The 15,989-nt window shown below is 36.6% G+C and overlaps 1 protein-coding gene across 4 annotated transcripts in view; it reads left to right on the top strand.

The window, feature by feature from the left end:
* The window catches only part of STK38L (serine/threonine kinase 38 like), a 77,766-nt gene that overhangs the window by 2,896 nt on the left and 58,881 nt on the right, over positions 1-15,989 (top strand). For 3 of the 4 annotated variants that reach the window (XM_059682430.1, XM_059682429.1, XM_059682432.1), the window contains exon 2: positions 2,947-3,022. The exons of the other annotated variant lie outside the window; for it this stretch is intronic. The gene's annotated coding sequence lies outside the window, so the exon portion shown is untranslated. The remainder of the gene's footprint in view (positions 1-2,946; positions 3,023-15,989) is intronic. 4 annotated transcript variants of the gene reach the window in all.

The following is a 15,989-nucleotide window of genomic DNA, read 5'->3' on the forward strand; positions in this document are numbered from 1 at the left end:
GTCTTAAGAGAATATTTATCAAAGTATGATTAGTATTTAAGTGCACTGGTTATATAAAGCTCCTGTCTCCAGGTAAAGATTTGCTGATTAGCAAGATATTATTATTCAGAACCTTTAGAGAAAGAAATGAAGGGCAACAATGAGCAATATTTGCTGCCCATTGTACTCAGATGTGGTCTCTTGTCTTCAAGGAGATATAATCTAATTGGAGGGAATTTTACCCAAATAACTATGAAACACAATGCATATTGTGGAGAAGTCAAGGAGGGAGGTATTAAAATTCCACTAGGCCAGTTAAGGAAGGCTCTGAATAGGGCAAGGCATTTGTGTAGATGATTTGGATGATCGAGTCATATGATAATCATAATAAGCAAACACTTTAGGTAATTCTACTTGCTGATAAACCCTTGCATGTAGTAATTTACCTGGGTTTAAGCCATACAACAACAATATGAAGTAGATATTTTTATTATTCCCATTTTGCAGATGGGGTAACTGAGGTCAGATAACTAGAAAATGGTAGAACAAGCATTGCAACCCAGACATTCCAGCTTATACCTGTACTAGAGGCCCGGTGCATGAAATTCACACACAGGTAGGGTCCCTTGGCCTGGCCAGCGATCAGGGCTGATCCGGGCCTTCCTTCCCCTGGCTGCTGGCTGCTGGCTGCCAGCTGCCAGCTGCCAGCTGGGGCCTTCCTTTGTTCCGCACCACCCCCTGGTGGCCAGCACACGTCATAGCGAGCAGTCGAACTCCCAGTGGGTCAAACTCTCCAGGGGACAATTTGCATATTAGCCTTTAATTATATAAGATCCCTGTGCTTAATCACTCTCCTTATTTTCTCTCCCATTCTTGATGATCTTTCTTAAGCAGTTTCAAATAATTGATTTGGGAAAATATATTTTTCTGGCACCTAAATTTAGGAATTAGTTTTCTAGACAGAGCTCCAAAATAATGTAAACCCAGTAAATAAATTGTTTTTGGCATGTTAGATATTTATTCAATTTTTGGAAGTTGCTCTTTGTGCAATTTAAAGGTAACCATTGAGTGGGACTTACGATACATTTGACTTCGTACCTAGTAGCATACATATAAGGATTTAGAAATAAGAAGTTATAATTGTATTAACTCCATTGCCTAATGGAATTTCTGAATCATATAATTTGTCTTGTAACTTTAAAAAATCACTTGGCTCTGGGTATTTTTTGGATTGAATTGTGAAGTTGGAATTTATTTAATGATCGAATGCCAGTCTAACCCTTTTAGTTTTTATTTCCACAAACAGCTAAATTTATAATGCCTGAATCAGGATTTTGAACAGAGTGTTATACATGTATAAAATGAGAGACATTCAGTCACTGATACTTTATTTTAAGGCAACTTTGAAAGCTTTTTTGGGATTGTGAAACAAAAGGTGCTTTAGAAATACACTGTGCCTAGCATAGGCCTGCTCAGTAAATACTGCTTTGTTGAATGAATAGTCCAATTGATTTTATTTATGAAATTTCAGGAATAGTTCACATTTGTTATTGGTTATCTAAGTATTGGCATCACAATAAACTCAAAGTGGATTTAAAGATTAGGAAAAAAAATATATCTAGGCAGTGGTAGGGGTACTGCCTGTCCTTCCCTATCCAGCAAGATGCAGACCCTTCAACTCCTTTGTCAGTTCCCTGAGTGACTCAGTTTTAAGAACTCCAGAGGCGCAGTCTCTGTGAATGAATATAAAAACTGCTCTCTCCTTGTCTGAATGGGGTAGTTCTAGTAAACTCCTACAGCAGGATAATTTATGGTTGATGAGCTCCAAACCTACTGGGAAAAATAGCAGAACTAAAGTCAGGATATAAAGCTCATATATTTATGTTACTATTATAAGGTAAAAGTGGCAAAACAAAATTTAAAAAAATTTTTTTTAATAAACAGTTTAAGTTAATAGGTGATAGTATATTATTTTCATTTACCAACCCCCTATTGACAAAATTTTCAGGATCTAAGCTGGTAATTTCAAGTTTACAAGTCAACTGTAGTTTGTTATAACAAAGTTATGTGTTCCTGTAAGTACAGGTTTGGTTTTGAACAGTTATTCTTAGTAAAATAAAACAAAAAAACAAAAAAACACACCAGACATACTCTCACCTTTTCACTGATAGAAAATTTGGGGGCATCCTTTCCCATAATAGACTAGTTTTGTCTCCATTGAAAATCCACTGAGACAGGTAGCCCCCCTCATAGATAGTCTCTGCACAAGTCTTAGGGAAGACCTTAGCAGTTGCATGTCATGTAGTGAACCTGACCATTCACATTGGTGGTGTGTAAATATTGGTGATAGTAGCACCTGTATTATGCTCAGCTTTTAAATTCTTAAATAAGCTTCTTGCTATCCCCTGAATTAACATTAGACCAGTTGACAACCCGAAATGATGTTGATTCTCTGGTCACACATGCAGAAGGTTTCCTGTTTTCCTTGTCTTCTGCTGAATCTTATTGATTCCACCGGTATGGATTTTTCATGTTACAGTACATAAGACTCTGATCTCATTTGCACAGGCAGTATTCACTGTTTTCTTACCTTTTACATTTATTTGCTCTCTCTACCTCTGATTCAGGAGAGGATTCTATTCTTTCTAATTTTGGAACACTTTTACTGCTTTTGCAGTTACTTAATATGGTGGAGTTAATAATGTTTAATACCTCAAAATCAACCACAAATACAACAATGTGCCCAGAAAAAAGGACAAGATGGCAGAAACTTAAGTGGCTGTGCATGATTGTTAATATCATCTATTTTTTTGCAAGCAAGTTGTGCCTTTGCTGTGGGGTCTAGCTTTCATTTCATGAAAATTTAGAAAATTGAAAGTCTGGAAACAAAGAAGCTTCTGTATACATTAATAAGCACATTTTAAAGTTTTTATTTTGATTTTTTGGTCCTGTTCTCCTTCCATACAGTCATTGCTATTCTGCTTTTATGACTTGGAGATATTGGCTTCGGTTCTCTAGATTCTTCAGCAATCCTGGAGACACAGTAAGTAATTTATTTGCTTATTTATATGAAAATGCGTTGTATAATCTATGTTTCTCAAACTTTGTCTCCTTACAGTAATATATAAACTTAGGTCTCTGTATATCAGCTTCCATTCTGACATGTTCTTGGCTCCTTTTTCTTCTTGAATGTCATCAGTTAGGGTATGGATGTAACATTAATTTAATCAGTAACAGTAACTACTTACTTATCACTTACGATGTAGCAGACATAGTGCTAAGTACTTTATATAAGTATTCTCTCATTTAATCCCCACTTACAAATGAGGAAACTGGAGCTTAGTTAGGTGAAGTGACCAGGGTCACATAGGTAGATAGTAAGTGGAAGAGTTAGAAATTGATCCCTAAGATCCAGGTTTGCTTTCTCTCTTACTCCCCACTTCCCTGCTCCTTCCTCCCTTTTTTAGGAGTTATTTACAGTATTGCATTTCAAACATTAGTTCTCTTAGAAAAAATATACATAAATAATTCAGCTCTATTCAGATTTCCTATAGGGGAGACTTGCTCTTAGAGAGAGCTTATTGTAATAATAATACTAGTAACACCTTATGTTTGTATTATGCTATATAGTTTTACAAAGCATTTTTTATATATCTTACTTAATTCTAATAGCAAACTTAAACTCAGGTCTGTAGATTAAAAGCTGCTAGAGGCAGCTTGCTAAGGACTCCATAAAATTAGTGTATGAGACACAGTTTTTGCCTTCAGCAATTTTAATGCTGGAATAAATGATATAATCAGATGGTCTGATTTCATTCAAGCCAATTAGGAGCAGATAAATGTCATTATGACACAGCGTTTTCTTAAAAGGTGTTTATAGTTTTGAGCTTTGAGCTTTGTTTTTGGCCAAAATTGAGAAGTTGAAATTTTAGTGCTGCATTTTAAATCATGAAATGTTAGAAGTCTTTAATTCTTGTGATTCAGTGAATGATAGTTGAGTTGCTATCTACCTCATTCTGCACACAACTGTTGCATTTAACTAAAACAATTATGGTGAAAGAATGGGGTGGAGGTAGGACAGACATAATTTCAAAAGTGAAATTAAAGAATTGGGGATCCTAATAAGGAGAGGCATCTTATGGTAGCACTGTTGCAGGAAATTGGGTGTAGACTTTAAAGAATGGATAAAAGCTATACGTATTCCACTCTGGAAAGTTGTGTTATTTGAGCAATCAAAGAGCTTATTTAATGATCTGCTTTTAAAGTATTTTCTTGTCTCAGTGAATTTGATTTTTACTAAGAAGTGGGCATTTTTACTTAGTTAAGCATTTGCTCATTGACTTGCCCCCATTATGGAAACACCACACCATGTTTGCCCTTCAAAGTTTTTCTGTATTTGTCACAGAGGCTGGATGCCTGGCTTGTAGAACTAGGGAGTTGCCTTTTGTTGTGTTTTTATAATAGAGGTCCATTTCGTTTGGACACATATTTCAAATCTGGTTGAGGATATTCCCCATATGTCCACTATTATCTAGCCAAACAGAATAGACTATTTATATTTTAGTGGCTAGAATGGAAAAATTTTAATCTTGAATTGCATATATTTGGCCCATTGATATTCTTAATACTAGCAAATCCTAAAGGAATCGCAAGCTCTTAATATTTTAGTGAGGTTAGCTATTGTAATTCAACATTTATCAGCTATTTGCATGGCACTGTATTAGGTGCCATGGCAAAATAGAGACATGTAAAATATATTGCCCTTCCATTTAGAAAGATTTCATCTAGTAAGAGACATAATACATGGGTATAAACTCAAATAGAAAGTGATAAGGGCACTGTGGGAGCAGAAGGAGAGATTGCTTCTGACTGGAGAGATTAGGAAGGATTGACCATTTAAAGTAAAGGACATACCAGGCCAAGAATTAGCATGAGTTGGATATTTTCTATAACACCTGATAAATTATTTACTTATTTACTTAATTATTTACTTCTCTCTGTGTCCTATTGGATTTGAGCCCATTGAGCTTAGAGAAATGGTGTTTTTCAGCTTTGCATTCCCTGCATCATCAACTGCTCAACCTGGTACATTTAATTAAAGTTGTAATTTTGTAAGATTACAGTGGCAAGAATGAATGTGGAGTGGATTTCAGGGAAGAGGGCCCATAAATTGGAAGACCAATGAAGAGACTGGTTTAAATAATCTAGGAGAGTCTGGCCAGTGGCTCAGTTGGTTGGAGCATTGTCCTGTACACCAGAGGGTTGCGGGTTCCATCCCCAGTCAGGCACATACTGGGTGAACCGATCAATGTTTCTCACATTGATGTTTCTCTCTTCCTTCTTCTAAAATCAATAATAGCATATCCTTGAAAAAAAAGAAATTATTAAAAAAAATAATCTAGCCCTGACCAGTTTGGCTCAGTGGATGGAGTGTTGGCCTGCGGACTGAAGGGTCCTGGGTTCGATTCCGGTCGAGGGCATGTGCCTTGGTTGCAGGCACATCCCCAGTAGGGAGTGTGCAGGAGGCAGTTGATCAGTGTTTCTCTCTCATCGATGTTTCTAACTCTCTGTTCCTCTCCCTTCCTCTCTGTAAAAAATCAATAAAATATATTAAAATAATAATAATAATAATAATCTAGGAGATAGATAATGAAGTTCTAGATTAGGTTGGATTGGAAGAAAGAGACTCGTTGGATGTGTGTTGAAACTTATGGGATGACCTATGACAGTGATGGCGAACCTTTTGAGCTCGGCATGTCAGCATTTTAAAAAACCCTAACTTAACTCTGGTGCCGTGTCACATATAGAAATTTTTTGATATTTGCAACCATAGTAAAACAAAGACTTATATTTTTGATATTTATTTTATATATTTAAATGCCATTTAACAAAGAAAAGTCAACCAAAAAAATGAGTTCGCGTGTCACCTCTGACACGCGTGTCATAGGTTCGCCATCATTGACCTATGAGGTACGTCCAGTGTACCAGGAGATGCGGTGATGGAAAGACACGGTGCTCCCACAGAGCTACACTCACAGGTATAGAAGTAATTGTAATATCACACCGCTGCGTGTAGTGAAGGAGCAGTGTGAGGAGTGCTTAAGGGAATGGAGCACGGGTTTGGGAGAATCAAAGAAGCTTTGCCTGGAGGTGGTAGTGTTAGAGCTTAGACTTGAAGGCTGAGTTGGAGTTTTTTTCAGGCCAACAAGCAGCAGGAGGACATTATAGCATAGGGATGTAAAGACTTTAGGCAGCCACAAGAACCTGGATTATTTTAGGATTGGGACATGTGGCTGGATAGGATAGATGAACTTGCTTTATAAAATAACTTTTTATTTGCCATTTTTAAAATGCTTATTTTATCTAGCTTTAGTGCTCTGAGCTTTTGTGTTTCTGTTGTTTCTTGCATCCTAGTATAAGCACCTATGCTGTGTTTCCCACCCTCTACACTTTACCCCCCGCCCCAGCCTGCAAGTATACTGCCAGTGATAAACTGTCTCTTGCTTCCTTTCTGTGAAATTAAGTGGATAAAGTAAGGATACCATTAGCCAGAGAGATAAAGAGAGAAAGAAATCCACAAAAGACCTTTTTTTCTGATGAATGTGTAGAGCAACTAGGGTTGTGTAAGGAGAATGCAGCATCAAAGCATAGCGCCAAGAGCACTTGACTGAGGGAGGGGATTGTGGTAGGAACGCAATTATGTGCCTTTCCCATAAAGTTTTATGGAACCCTTAAAAATTTCCCAGGACTGTAATATCTCGTGCTAAAGTTCTTTAATTTTGAGTCTAGCCTTGATTTATTTCTGTCTTCTCTACTTAACCCTTCCTATATTTTAACAGCTTAGCATAACTTCAACGTCAAATGGTGTCAGACATTATCTCTAGTTTGCCCTCGTCCTACCATTTTTCATCCTTCAGAAACTTGCACCTGCAAATCATGATTCTGAACTTTGTGTGTATAATCTGTATTAGACTGCTGGAGCTGAAAAGCATTCTAGGTTTTTTTCTTCACATAGGTTTACTTCATACAGCCATATATTTTTTTCTGTCTTGTGGATTGGGCCACTGAAACAGAGTATAGTTAAGCTGTTTTCTAAGGACAACCAAAAAGTTAATTGTAGACTCCCATTAGAATTATATCCATTGTATTATTTCTAGGCTTGTTGGCAGCTGTGTTTGCTTTAGTGCCCTTAGTGGTAATAATAAAAGTTTATGGGCACTACAGGAAGGGAAGTGAAAGACAAGAACAGGAAAAGAAAAAGAAGGCTTGCAGACTGGCAGGAGAGGCATAGGGTGGGGGCAGGAGAAATGCAGATGGTTAAAAGATGTCAGATTCCTCTAACACCTGTTCCAGGTGCCACTGGTGGGACCAGTGTCATATTTTAAGATTAAGTCAAACTGCCAGTAATCCTTTCTAAAAATACACTGGGTGTATTGTTATGCAAAAATTGACAGATTGTTTTAATAAAGTATTTTTGGGTTTAATAAAAAGATGTGTATGTACCTGTGTTTCCCTGTTTTTAGACTTGAGCAGAAAGAGAAACAGAAACTGATACACTGTAAATATTAGTGAAAATTATAGGCACATTTCTGAAATGTTATAAAACCTTTAAGACTTAAAACATAAATTATGGGTAGTCCTAATTAGGCAGAAGGTGGCAGAAAGGGAAGGGAAGAATAAGAGGGAACATGTGTTTGGATAAAATTGCGTTCTCATACCAACCATATAACAAAATATGTGTTATATATAAACTCTCTTTTAAATAATACTTTGTGTCCATTTCACCCAGTATTTAGGAAAGGTCAGATAATAAAAGATCAGGTATGTAGAAAGCCCTTTGAAGACTCCAAAGAACTTCATAAATACAGTGGGGCCTTGACTTACGAGTTTAATTCGTTCGGAGGCCGAGCTCATTAAGGAGCTCGTTAACTCAAATTACTCTATCAACTCAATGCAAAAAATCCACGGAGAGACAGCTGGTATCTCAAAAAACTCGTTAGTCAGGACACTCGTAAGTCAAGGCCCCCCTGTATGGGCACTACAACTGCACATATGAAAATATTTCTCATCAGTTGGCAGTTACTATCACTTAAACAATAACAGCATGGCATCTCTTGAGTTAAACTGAGGGTCAGTGAGATTTGGCGACTTATGAATAAGCAGGACTCTCTATTCAGGTCGTTTGTTTTATTATGCAGTTCTCTTTGACATTCATTCTAATCAAAGCACTCTTTCAAAAGACCTAGTGCCTGTTCTCCTGGAGGTTGGAAGGTGTTTAAACTTAGAGAACACCAAGTATTATTCCCTAGAACTTTGGGAATAATACAGGGCATACCCCCCTGTCATCACTGAATTATACCTAAAAGGACTTCATGAGAATGTGCTTAAGAGTCTCCTATGATATCCTTTAGAATGGTGCTTGACCTGCCTAAACCACTACATGCATGTTAAATGAGGCAGGAACTGAAGTTGATCATTTCTTGCTGGATCAGTCATCCAATATTGAGTACTTTCTATGAGTTCTGCCTCATGCTAAATACTGTGGGGGACAGAATAAGGAATGGCTCTTGTCCTCAAGAAGTATGGAATTTAATAGATGACTAACATATATAACAGTAAATCCACTTACACGAGTGTGGAAGTAAATGCCTAATTGTGAGATTCGTAATAAGTGATAGACAAATTCTGAAAAGTGAAACAAATGAGGTTAGGCTAATCAAGAAACGCTATGTAGAAGAGGAAAATTCATTAAGTTCTTTAAATATGAATATAGGGGAAAGGAAGGACTTGTTCTTTTTAAATTCAGATATTCCAAGGCTTGGTGGTAAGATTGATTATGGCATGTCTGTTGGTTGATGAGGGAGGAGACTGGTGTATAACGGAAAATCAAGTTAAGTAGTTAGGGTGGATCCAAATTATGGGGTTTAATAAAAGCCAGGCATAGATTGGAGTGGTAGAAAGGGGAAGGCTTTAGTAGTTTCTGAGCCAGTGGGTGACATCTTCCAAGTTCTGCATAAGGAGCTGTGACTTAGAGATGGAAAAGCATGGCATCAGGAAGACCCACGCGAATGCTGGTCCAGTAATGTCACTGACAGTGCGATCAGGGCCTGGACTGACAGGATGGTGGAAGTAAGAAGGAAGAGTAAGGTGCACTGGGAGAGAGATTTTGACAGCATTTATTAATGATCTTGAAATGGGAAAAGGAGAGATGAATTTAGGCTGTTTTCCAAGCATTCTGAATGGGAGAAAGGTTATTACCATGGACAGTAATGTGATTGCTAGAAGGTTTGCAATAGGGAAAAGTTACGCATTTATTTTTGGACATAATTAAATAGGAGTTATGTGAGTAAGGCATTCAGTTGGAATATTCAGCAGACAACTAGAAATAAGAGACTAGGTTGGAAGGAAACATAGGGTGTGTTACTTGGTTGTATTGCTCATTCTTGAGTATTCCTTAAAGCAGCGGTCGCCAACCGTGGTCCACCGACTACTGGTGGTCTGTGAGGTCTGAAAGGTTGGCTACCGCTGCCTTAAAGGCCTAGGAAAAGATAAGCTCTCTCTCAGAGTTCAAAGGCAGAGGTTCAAGGACTGGTATTGCTGACTAGTTTCTAATACATAAATCTGTAGAGTTCCTGGTGTTGTGTTGATTGAAATTACTTTGACAATTTTTCCCCCTTAGTGATAAAAGACAATTAATACTATTTTAGGAATTAAGAAATTCAAAAAGATACAAAGAAAAAGTGATCATTTACAATACTTGGATGACTTTTTGGATGCATATAAAGGGATAGGAAATGCATGTATATATGTATGTACTCTGTACACTTCTATAGCCTGCTTTTTTCATTTAACATTGCATCATGACAATTTCCCATCATGAATTACTGCTTAAAAATACTGTTTATAAAGAGCTACATTTTTAAATCATTTGGATTTATCATTATTTAATCACAGCTCTATTTTGAACATTTAGATTACTTCCAGAATTTTCTGCTTTTAATAATATTACAGTAAACTTCTGTGAAATATATACTCTTTAGCTGTTGCTTAGATATGAGCTCTCTGTAATGGGCGATCTCTATATCCCTAGCACCTAGAAGAGTGCCTGGATATAGTAGTTGCTTAATTTAAAAAAAACAAACAACCCTAGCTGGCTTGGCTCAGTAGATAGAGTGTCGGCCTGCGGACTGAAGGATCCTGGGTTCGATTCTGGCCAAGGGCACATGCCTGGGTTGCGGGCTTGATCCCCAGTAGGGGGTGTGCAGAAGGCAGCCCATCAATGAGTCTCTCTCATCATTGGTGTTTCTGTCTCTCTCTCCCTCTCCCTTCCTCTCTGAAATCAATAAAGAAATATATACACACACACACACACACACACACACACACACACACACAAACAACAAAAATTATGGTCCTTGGCTGGTGTGGCTCACTTGGATGAGTGTCATCCTTTGTACCAAAAGGTTGCTGGTTTGCTTCCCAGGCAGAGCACGTGCCTGGCTTTCGGGCTTGATCCCCAGTAGGGGATGTGCAGGAGGCAGTTGATCAATGTTTCTCTTTCACATAGATGTTTCTCTCTCTCCCTCTCCCTTCCCTTCTCTCTAAAAATCAATTTTAAAAGTATTTATTTAAAAAAAAACCCCACAAAAATAACAATTATTGAGAGAATGAAACAAGACCATTAAATATTCAGTTCTTCTTACTTCCTTAATTTTGATTCCATGCATACCTAGGAACCTTATGATTATGATTGGGCTATCCATATAAACCTGGCTATAATTAAAGTATCGGTCATGTGTCCATGAGCAGGCATCCTTGCTTCTGTCACAGTTATATTTTTTCATTCTATATTAATAAATTTATATTCTTATTTCTGTTAGTTTGATTAATTTTTGTTTGCTTCTAAAAGGTGGAGCTACCTTATTGATGCTGATAAAATCAAATTGCTATAAGGCTTCAGATTGGACCTGGGTTGTGGTTAATCAGCAAGTTAATGAATACCACTCTCATGAATCCTCTAAAGAAGACAGCATGCTAGCCTTTACCTGGTAGCAATCTGTGGCAGTACCACTTTTTCCAATCTGAATCTTTGTGGTACCTTGGATAGACAGATGTTTGACTCTTTTAAAATAATATTTTAACATATTTAAGATACAAACACATTGTGTCTGACAACTTTTTTCTTAAGAGTGTATTTCATTGCCACCCAGAAATTAGTTTCCAAGAGGATAGTGGTCTAATCATAAGCAGTTTTACAAATAAATGTGCAGTGTTTATATTTTCTTTCAGAGAGCATTATTATCCTCCTTTCCTATGGAAATAAAAGCATATTATGAATTTTTATATCAGGTTCACAGATTTGTTGTATCTGGAGAAAACGCCAGTAGAAAATTAGAGAATTTCTAATTTTATTAGGGGAAGACTAGCAGAAAAACCTTTTAACTGAAAGATCTGATTTGAAACAGACTTTTGTGCTGGAGGCTTCTATTCCTCTGCCTAAATCAAATAAGAACCTCTGTCTACTAGTCTACCATGACTCCGCAAACTGTAGAAATATTTCTTTATATTCCAACTAGATCTTTTCTGTTGTACTTTATGCCTACGTCATGTTTTGCCCCCAAGGGAATCACAGTAAAGCTGTGTCTATCTTCATACAACATATAGAATGATCATTCACTTATTTCATAAAGGATTCTTTTTGATTGTGGGTCTTGATCTCAACTGTCCGGGGTTTGTCTTGGATAGGTCAGCTACTGAAGACTTAGGTATCTGAGTACCTTTTACTGGAATATCTCTCTCCTGCTCTCACATCAGTCTTGGGCGCAGTGTTTGGTTGAATATGGCCTCTGTGTTATAAAATCTTTCCCAGCCCTGGCTGGTATGGCTCAGTTGGTTGAGTGTCATTCCAGGTACTGAGAAGTTACCAGTTTGATCCCTAGTCAGGGCACATACCTGGGTTGCAGGTTTGATCCCTGGTTGGGGCACATATGGAGGACAACCAGTTGATATCTATCTACCTACCTACCTACCTACCTACCTACCTACCTACCTACATACCTATATCTCTCCCTTCCTCTCTCTAAGCATGTCCTCGGGTGAAGATTAATAATAATAATAAAGAAATAGAATTCTACCAATGTCCCAGCAGCTCCCTCCTCCCAGTGGTAATGACTGTCTTTAATTTTATAGTAAGCATTGTCTTGTTTTACTTATACTAGTTTTATCACCTTGGAATATATCTTATTAACTCGATGTTATTTTCTAGGTTTGCTTGTTTTGAACTTTATTTATTTTTAAAATTTTTATTTATTTTTATTGAATTTATTGGGGTTACATTGGTTAAAGGGAATCATACAGTATGTATTATATACTGTGACTTGCTTTTTTTTCAACTTTGTTTCTGAGTTTATCCATGTTGTGATATTTTATTCTTTTTCACTGCTGTGTAGTTTTCAGTTATATGAATATACCACAATATATATATTATTCCACTTTTGTTGGTGGTCATTTGTGTTACTTCCTGTTTGTTTGTTTGTTTGTTTGTTTATTTTGTCTGTAGGAACAATGCTTCAGTGACTTTGTTAACCATTGCCCCCTATTCCACATGTGCAAGAGTATTCTTATGGTAGATACCTAGGAGCAGAATTGCTTGGGCATTGAGGATGTGGATGTGCATGTTCAGATTTACTAAGTAGTATCAAACTATTGTCCAAAGCAATTGTACCAATTTATGCCTTCACCAGCAGTGAATAAGAGTTACCATTGTTCCTTAACAAAACTAGATATTGACAGCTTTTTACGTTTTAACCTATCTAGGTGTGTGAACTCATGTCTCGTTAGGGTTTTAATTTTCATTTCTCTGATTAGAATTATAGTTGAGCATCTTTAATTTTGTTTATGGGTCGTTTGTGCTTTCTTTGAAATTTCTATTTGGGATTTTTGCTCATTTAAAATTTTGTTTGTGTGGGTTTTTTTTGTATTGATTCATAGAAATTCTTTATGAAGGTAGGACACTTAATGTTGTTTAGAACAGTGCCTGATACATAGTAAGATCCAAATAAACAGCTGCTAATACTGTATTACTGTTGTACTGGTATTTAACTCTTTGTTTTTAGGTGTTGCAAATGTGCTATTTTGTGGTTATTTTTTCTTCTATGATAGTAATGTGTTTTTTACCTTAGTATTTTAATGTGTAGATTAGGTTTTATATAAAAGCTTAAAAACATAATAACTATGGAATATTCATTTTGCATATGTTATATTTTCAATCTTTATTATTTCTTGTTGTGGCTGCTGATGTGTGTGTTTTTTTAATCCCAGGAAAAATGAACCCATTTAATCCCGTGTTCAAATTAGTTTCATTTTCTATGTTGTAGCTTAGTTGCAGATGCATCTGTCTCTCCAAATGTATTGTGATTATTTTTAGCTTCATGATTTCCAAAGTTTAATACTCATAACTTAGAGACTGAAATCTGTAAGAGTTGCCCATAAGAGATTCAAATGAATCCTAAACTGCTATTTTAGTTGAGTCCTTATGATGTTAAATCACAGACTTAAGTTAATTAAAATGTGTAATTTGGTGACCAAACTATCAAAGTATCATTTTCTTTAACTTAGGAGTAGTTCAGAGATCTAATTAACTTTTGATTGATTTTTCCACATTCTGGAGGAATGGCAGAGGGACATGTTAACAGTATAATTTTCAAATTAACAACAGTGATGATAGCAATGATAATGATAATAATAATAATAATAATAATAATAATAATAATTGTTTCGTTAAATTGACCACTTATGTGTGTCAGGTACTGTTCTAAATTTTTATTAACTCATAAGAATCCCTTTGATTGATGAGAATATTAAGGCTCAGACAGATTAATTAACTTCTATAAGATCACACAGTTAGCAAGAGTGGAATCAGGAATTCAAACTCAGGCAGTCTAGTTCAGAGTCTTAGAAATAGATTCATTATCAACTTGGTATCCAAAGAAGTATTCATTCATTTTTAGCTTCAGGAGAAGAGTTCACCTAAAACTCCGTGTTTGTTTTGTTTTTAATGTGATGGGGAAAGAATAGGAAACACATTTTCAATGTGGTAGGTGGGATCAAGTACTTTTAAGGTGGGAAAAGCTTAGAGCTGGAGTTGCCTGGTGTTTCAAGCTAACATGAACAGCTTTGGATCTTTGGGAGTGGATCATGGCCTATGAAAGATTTCAGGAAATTCATCGCCTTTCATTCAGTATCCCATATGCCATATGCAAATATTTGGAGAGTAGTCAGTGGAGATGGTTTTTAAAATGCCACAGAGGAGGGTTCCAACTGATCTTCGAGCTGATAGTTAATATTCAGTTGAGATAGACCATTCCTAAAAGACTGTGTTATATAACTCTTACACAACTAGCTGATAAATAGCTAAACATATTTGAAAAATGTCCACGTATTAATTTTAGTTTCAAAGAATTTTCCTCCTAATAATCTTAATTTTGGATTTAGCACATTCTCATTGATTCATGAAACAGTTTTCTTTATGTTGCCTCCGTACTTTGGCTATTAGCTATTTTCAGGTATAATTTTTGCTCAGCTGTGTGAAAATTTAGCTATAGATTAAGTACTTAAGTGAATTAAGGGCAGTGCACTTTAAAAATTATAGTGTTAAATGACTAAAGGAAAAGAATGAAACAAGTTATAGCTTCTTAACCATTCTGAGTAGAATTAGCACAGTTAGAACAATCATGTATAGGAAAAGTAGTTAGTATTGAGGTGATACACTTGTAGAGTATTATGCTGATGACTCAATTAGGGTGTGTATCTTACTGGAAAAGTTTGAAAACTTTGCTATGGGATTTAAATGATATGTTTTTCCCCCTGTTGTTTCCCCCTCAAGTAGGGACTGATGAAGTAGCTCTTTTCCCTTCCTTGTATGGTCATAATAAAGGATTGCAAATTAATTCGCTGCATTCAAGGCATCACACAGATTGAATTCCATATTTGTCTTGGAGGGAAGTCCAGACTTCTGTTTGGAGTGATTGAAGCTGGGCTTTGTGAGACTGGGTGCAACTTCCTTGTATTCAGGGGCAGGATCATCTTGTCAGCCGCCAAACGCCTTAGAAGATGTAAGCCCTTAGAAGAAATGAGTTCCCCAAATGGGGTTTGTTTTTAATGTTTCTCTCTACCCTCTTTCACCCCTTTCCACTGCCTGGGCACATACACAATGCATCTGAGAAATCATACATCTGCTTGCTATTTGGCAGTAGAGTCTGTGAGGATTAATTGTAGACATTGTTTTCTCTGTGGGTTGGGGACACAAAATTGCTCTTTAACCTTTACCCAAGTCTCAGATAAGTACTGAAAACTTTGGCAGTGAATGTGGACTCTAAAAGAAACACATAAATATTGGGAAAACAAATGCACATATCAGAAATCTGAAAAGCATTATTTTCTAAATTAGCTCCTTTTATGAATTGAGTCAAAGGTGGCCTTGATGTGTCAGAAAAGAAACTTTATTAGTTCTTTTTTTAGAACCTCATGACCTTTATGCTATGTTGACAAAGCCATTAGGTGTTTGATTTTTTAAAACAAGGGTGGGACTTTATACTTTGCTAATTCCTGTGGAGTGGCTATGATTTGTTTCATGGAAGAGGTCTAGTATCGGAGGTAGAGTGGTAGAGGCCCTGAACTAGGAGCCTGATGCTGGCTCCATTTCTAAGTGTGTGACCTTATGCAAGTGTTGTCAATTTTCTGAGCCTGGGATTTTTAAAGTAGAGACAATAACACTTGCCCACATATCTCATATGGTTTAGGAGAGGCAATACTACATAGGTGTGAAGAGTTATGGGCTACTGAGTCTGACAGGCTTGTTTTGGTTGTATGTCATTGGACAAGATACACATTTTCTCTAAGCCCCCCCATCTTTTTGTACTGTAGAATGGCAATACTTTATGTACCACTTCTTGGGGTTAATGCAAAGATCAAAATCAAATGAGGTAATATATGTATAAACTGTTAAGCAT

This window comes from Myotis daubentonii, chromosome 2 (assembly GCF_963259705.1).
Source record: "Myotis daubentonii chromosome 2, mMyoDau2.1, whole genome shotgun sequence".
NCBI classification, from domain to species: domain Eukaryota; kingdom Metazoa; phylum Chordata; class Mammalia; order Chiroptera; family Vespertilionidae; genus Myotis; species Myotis daubentonii.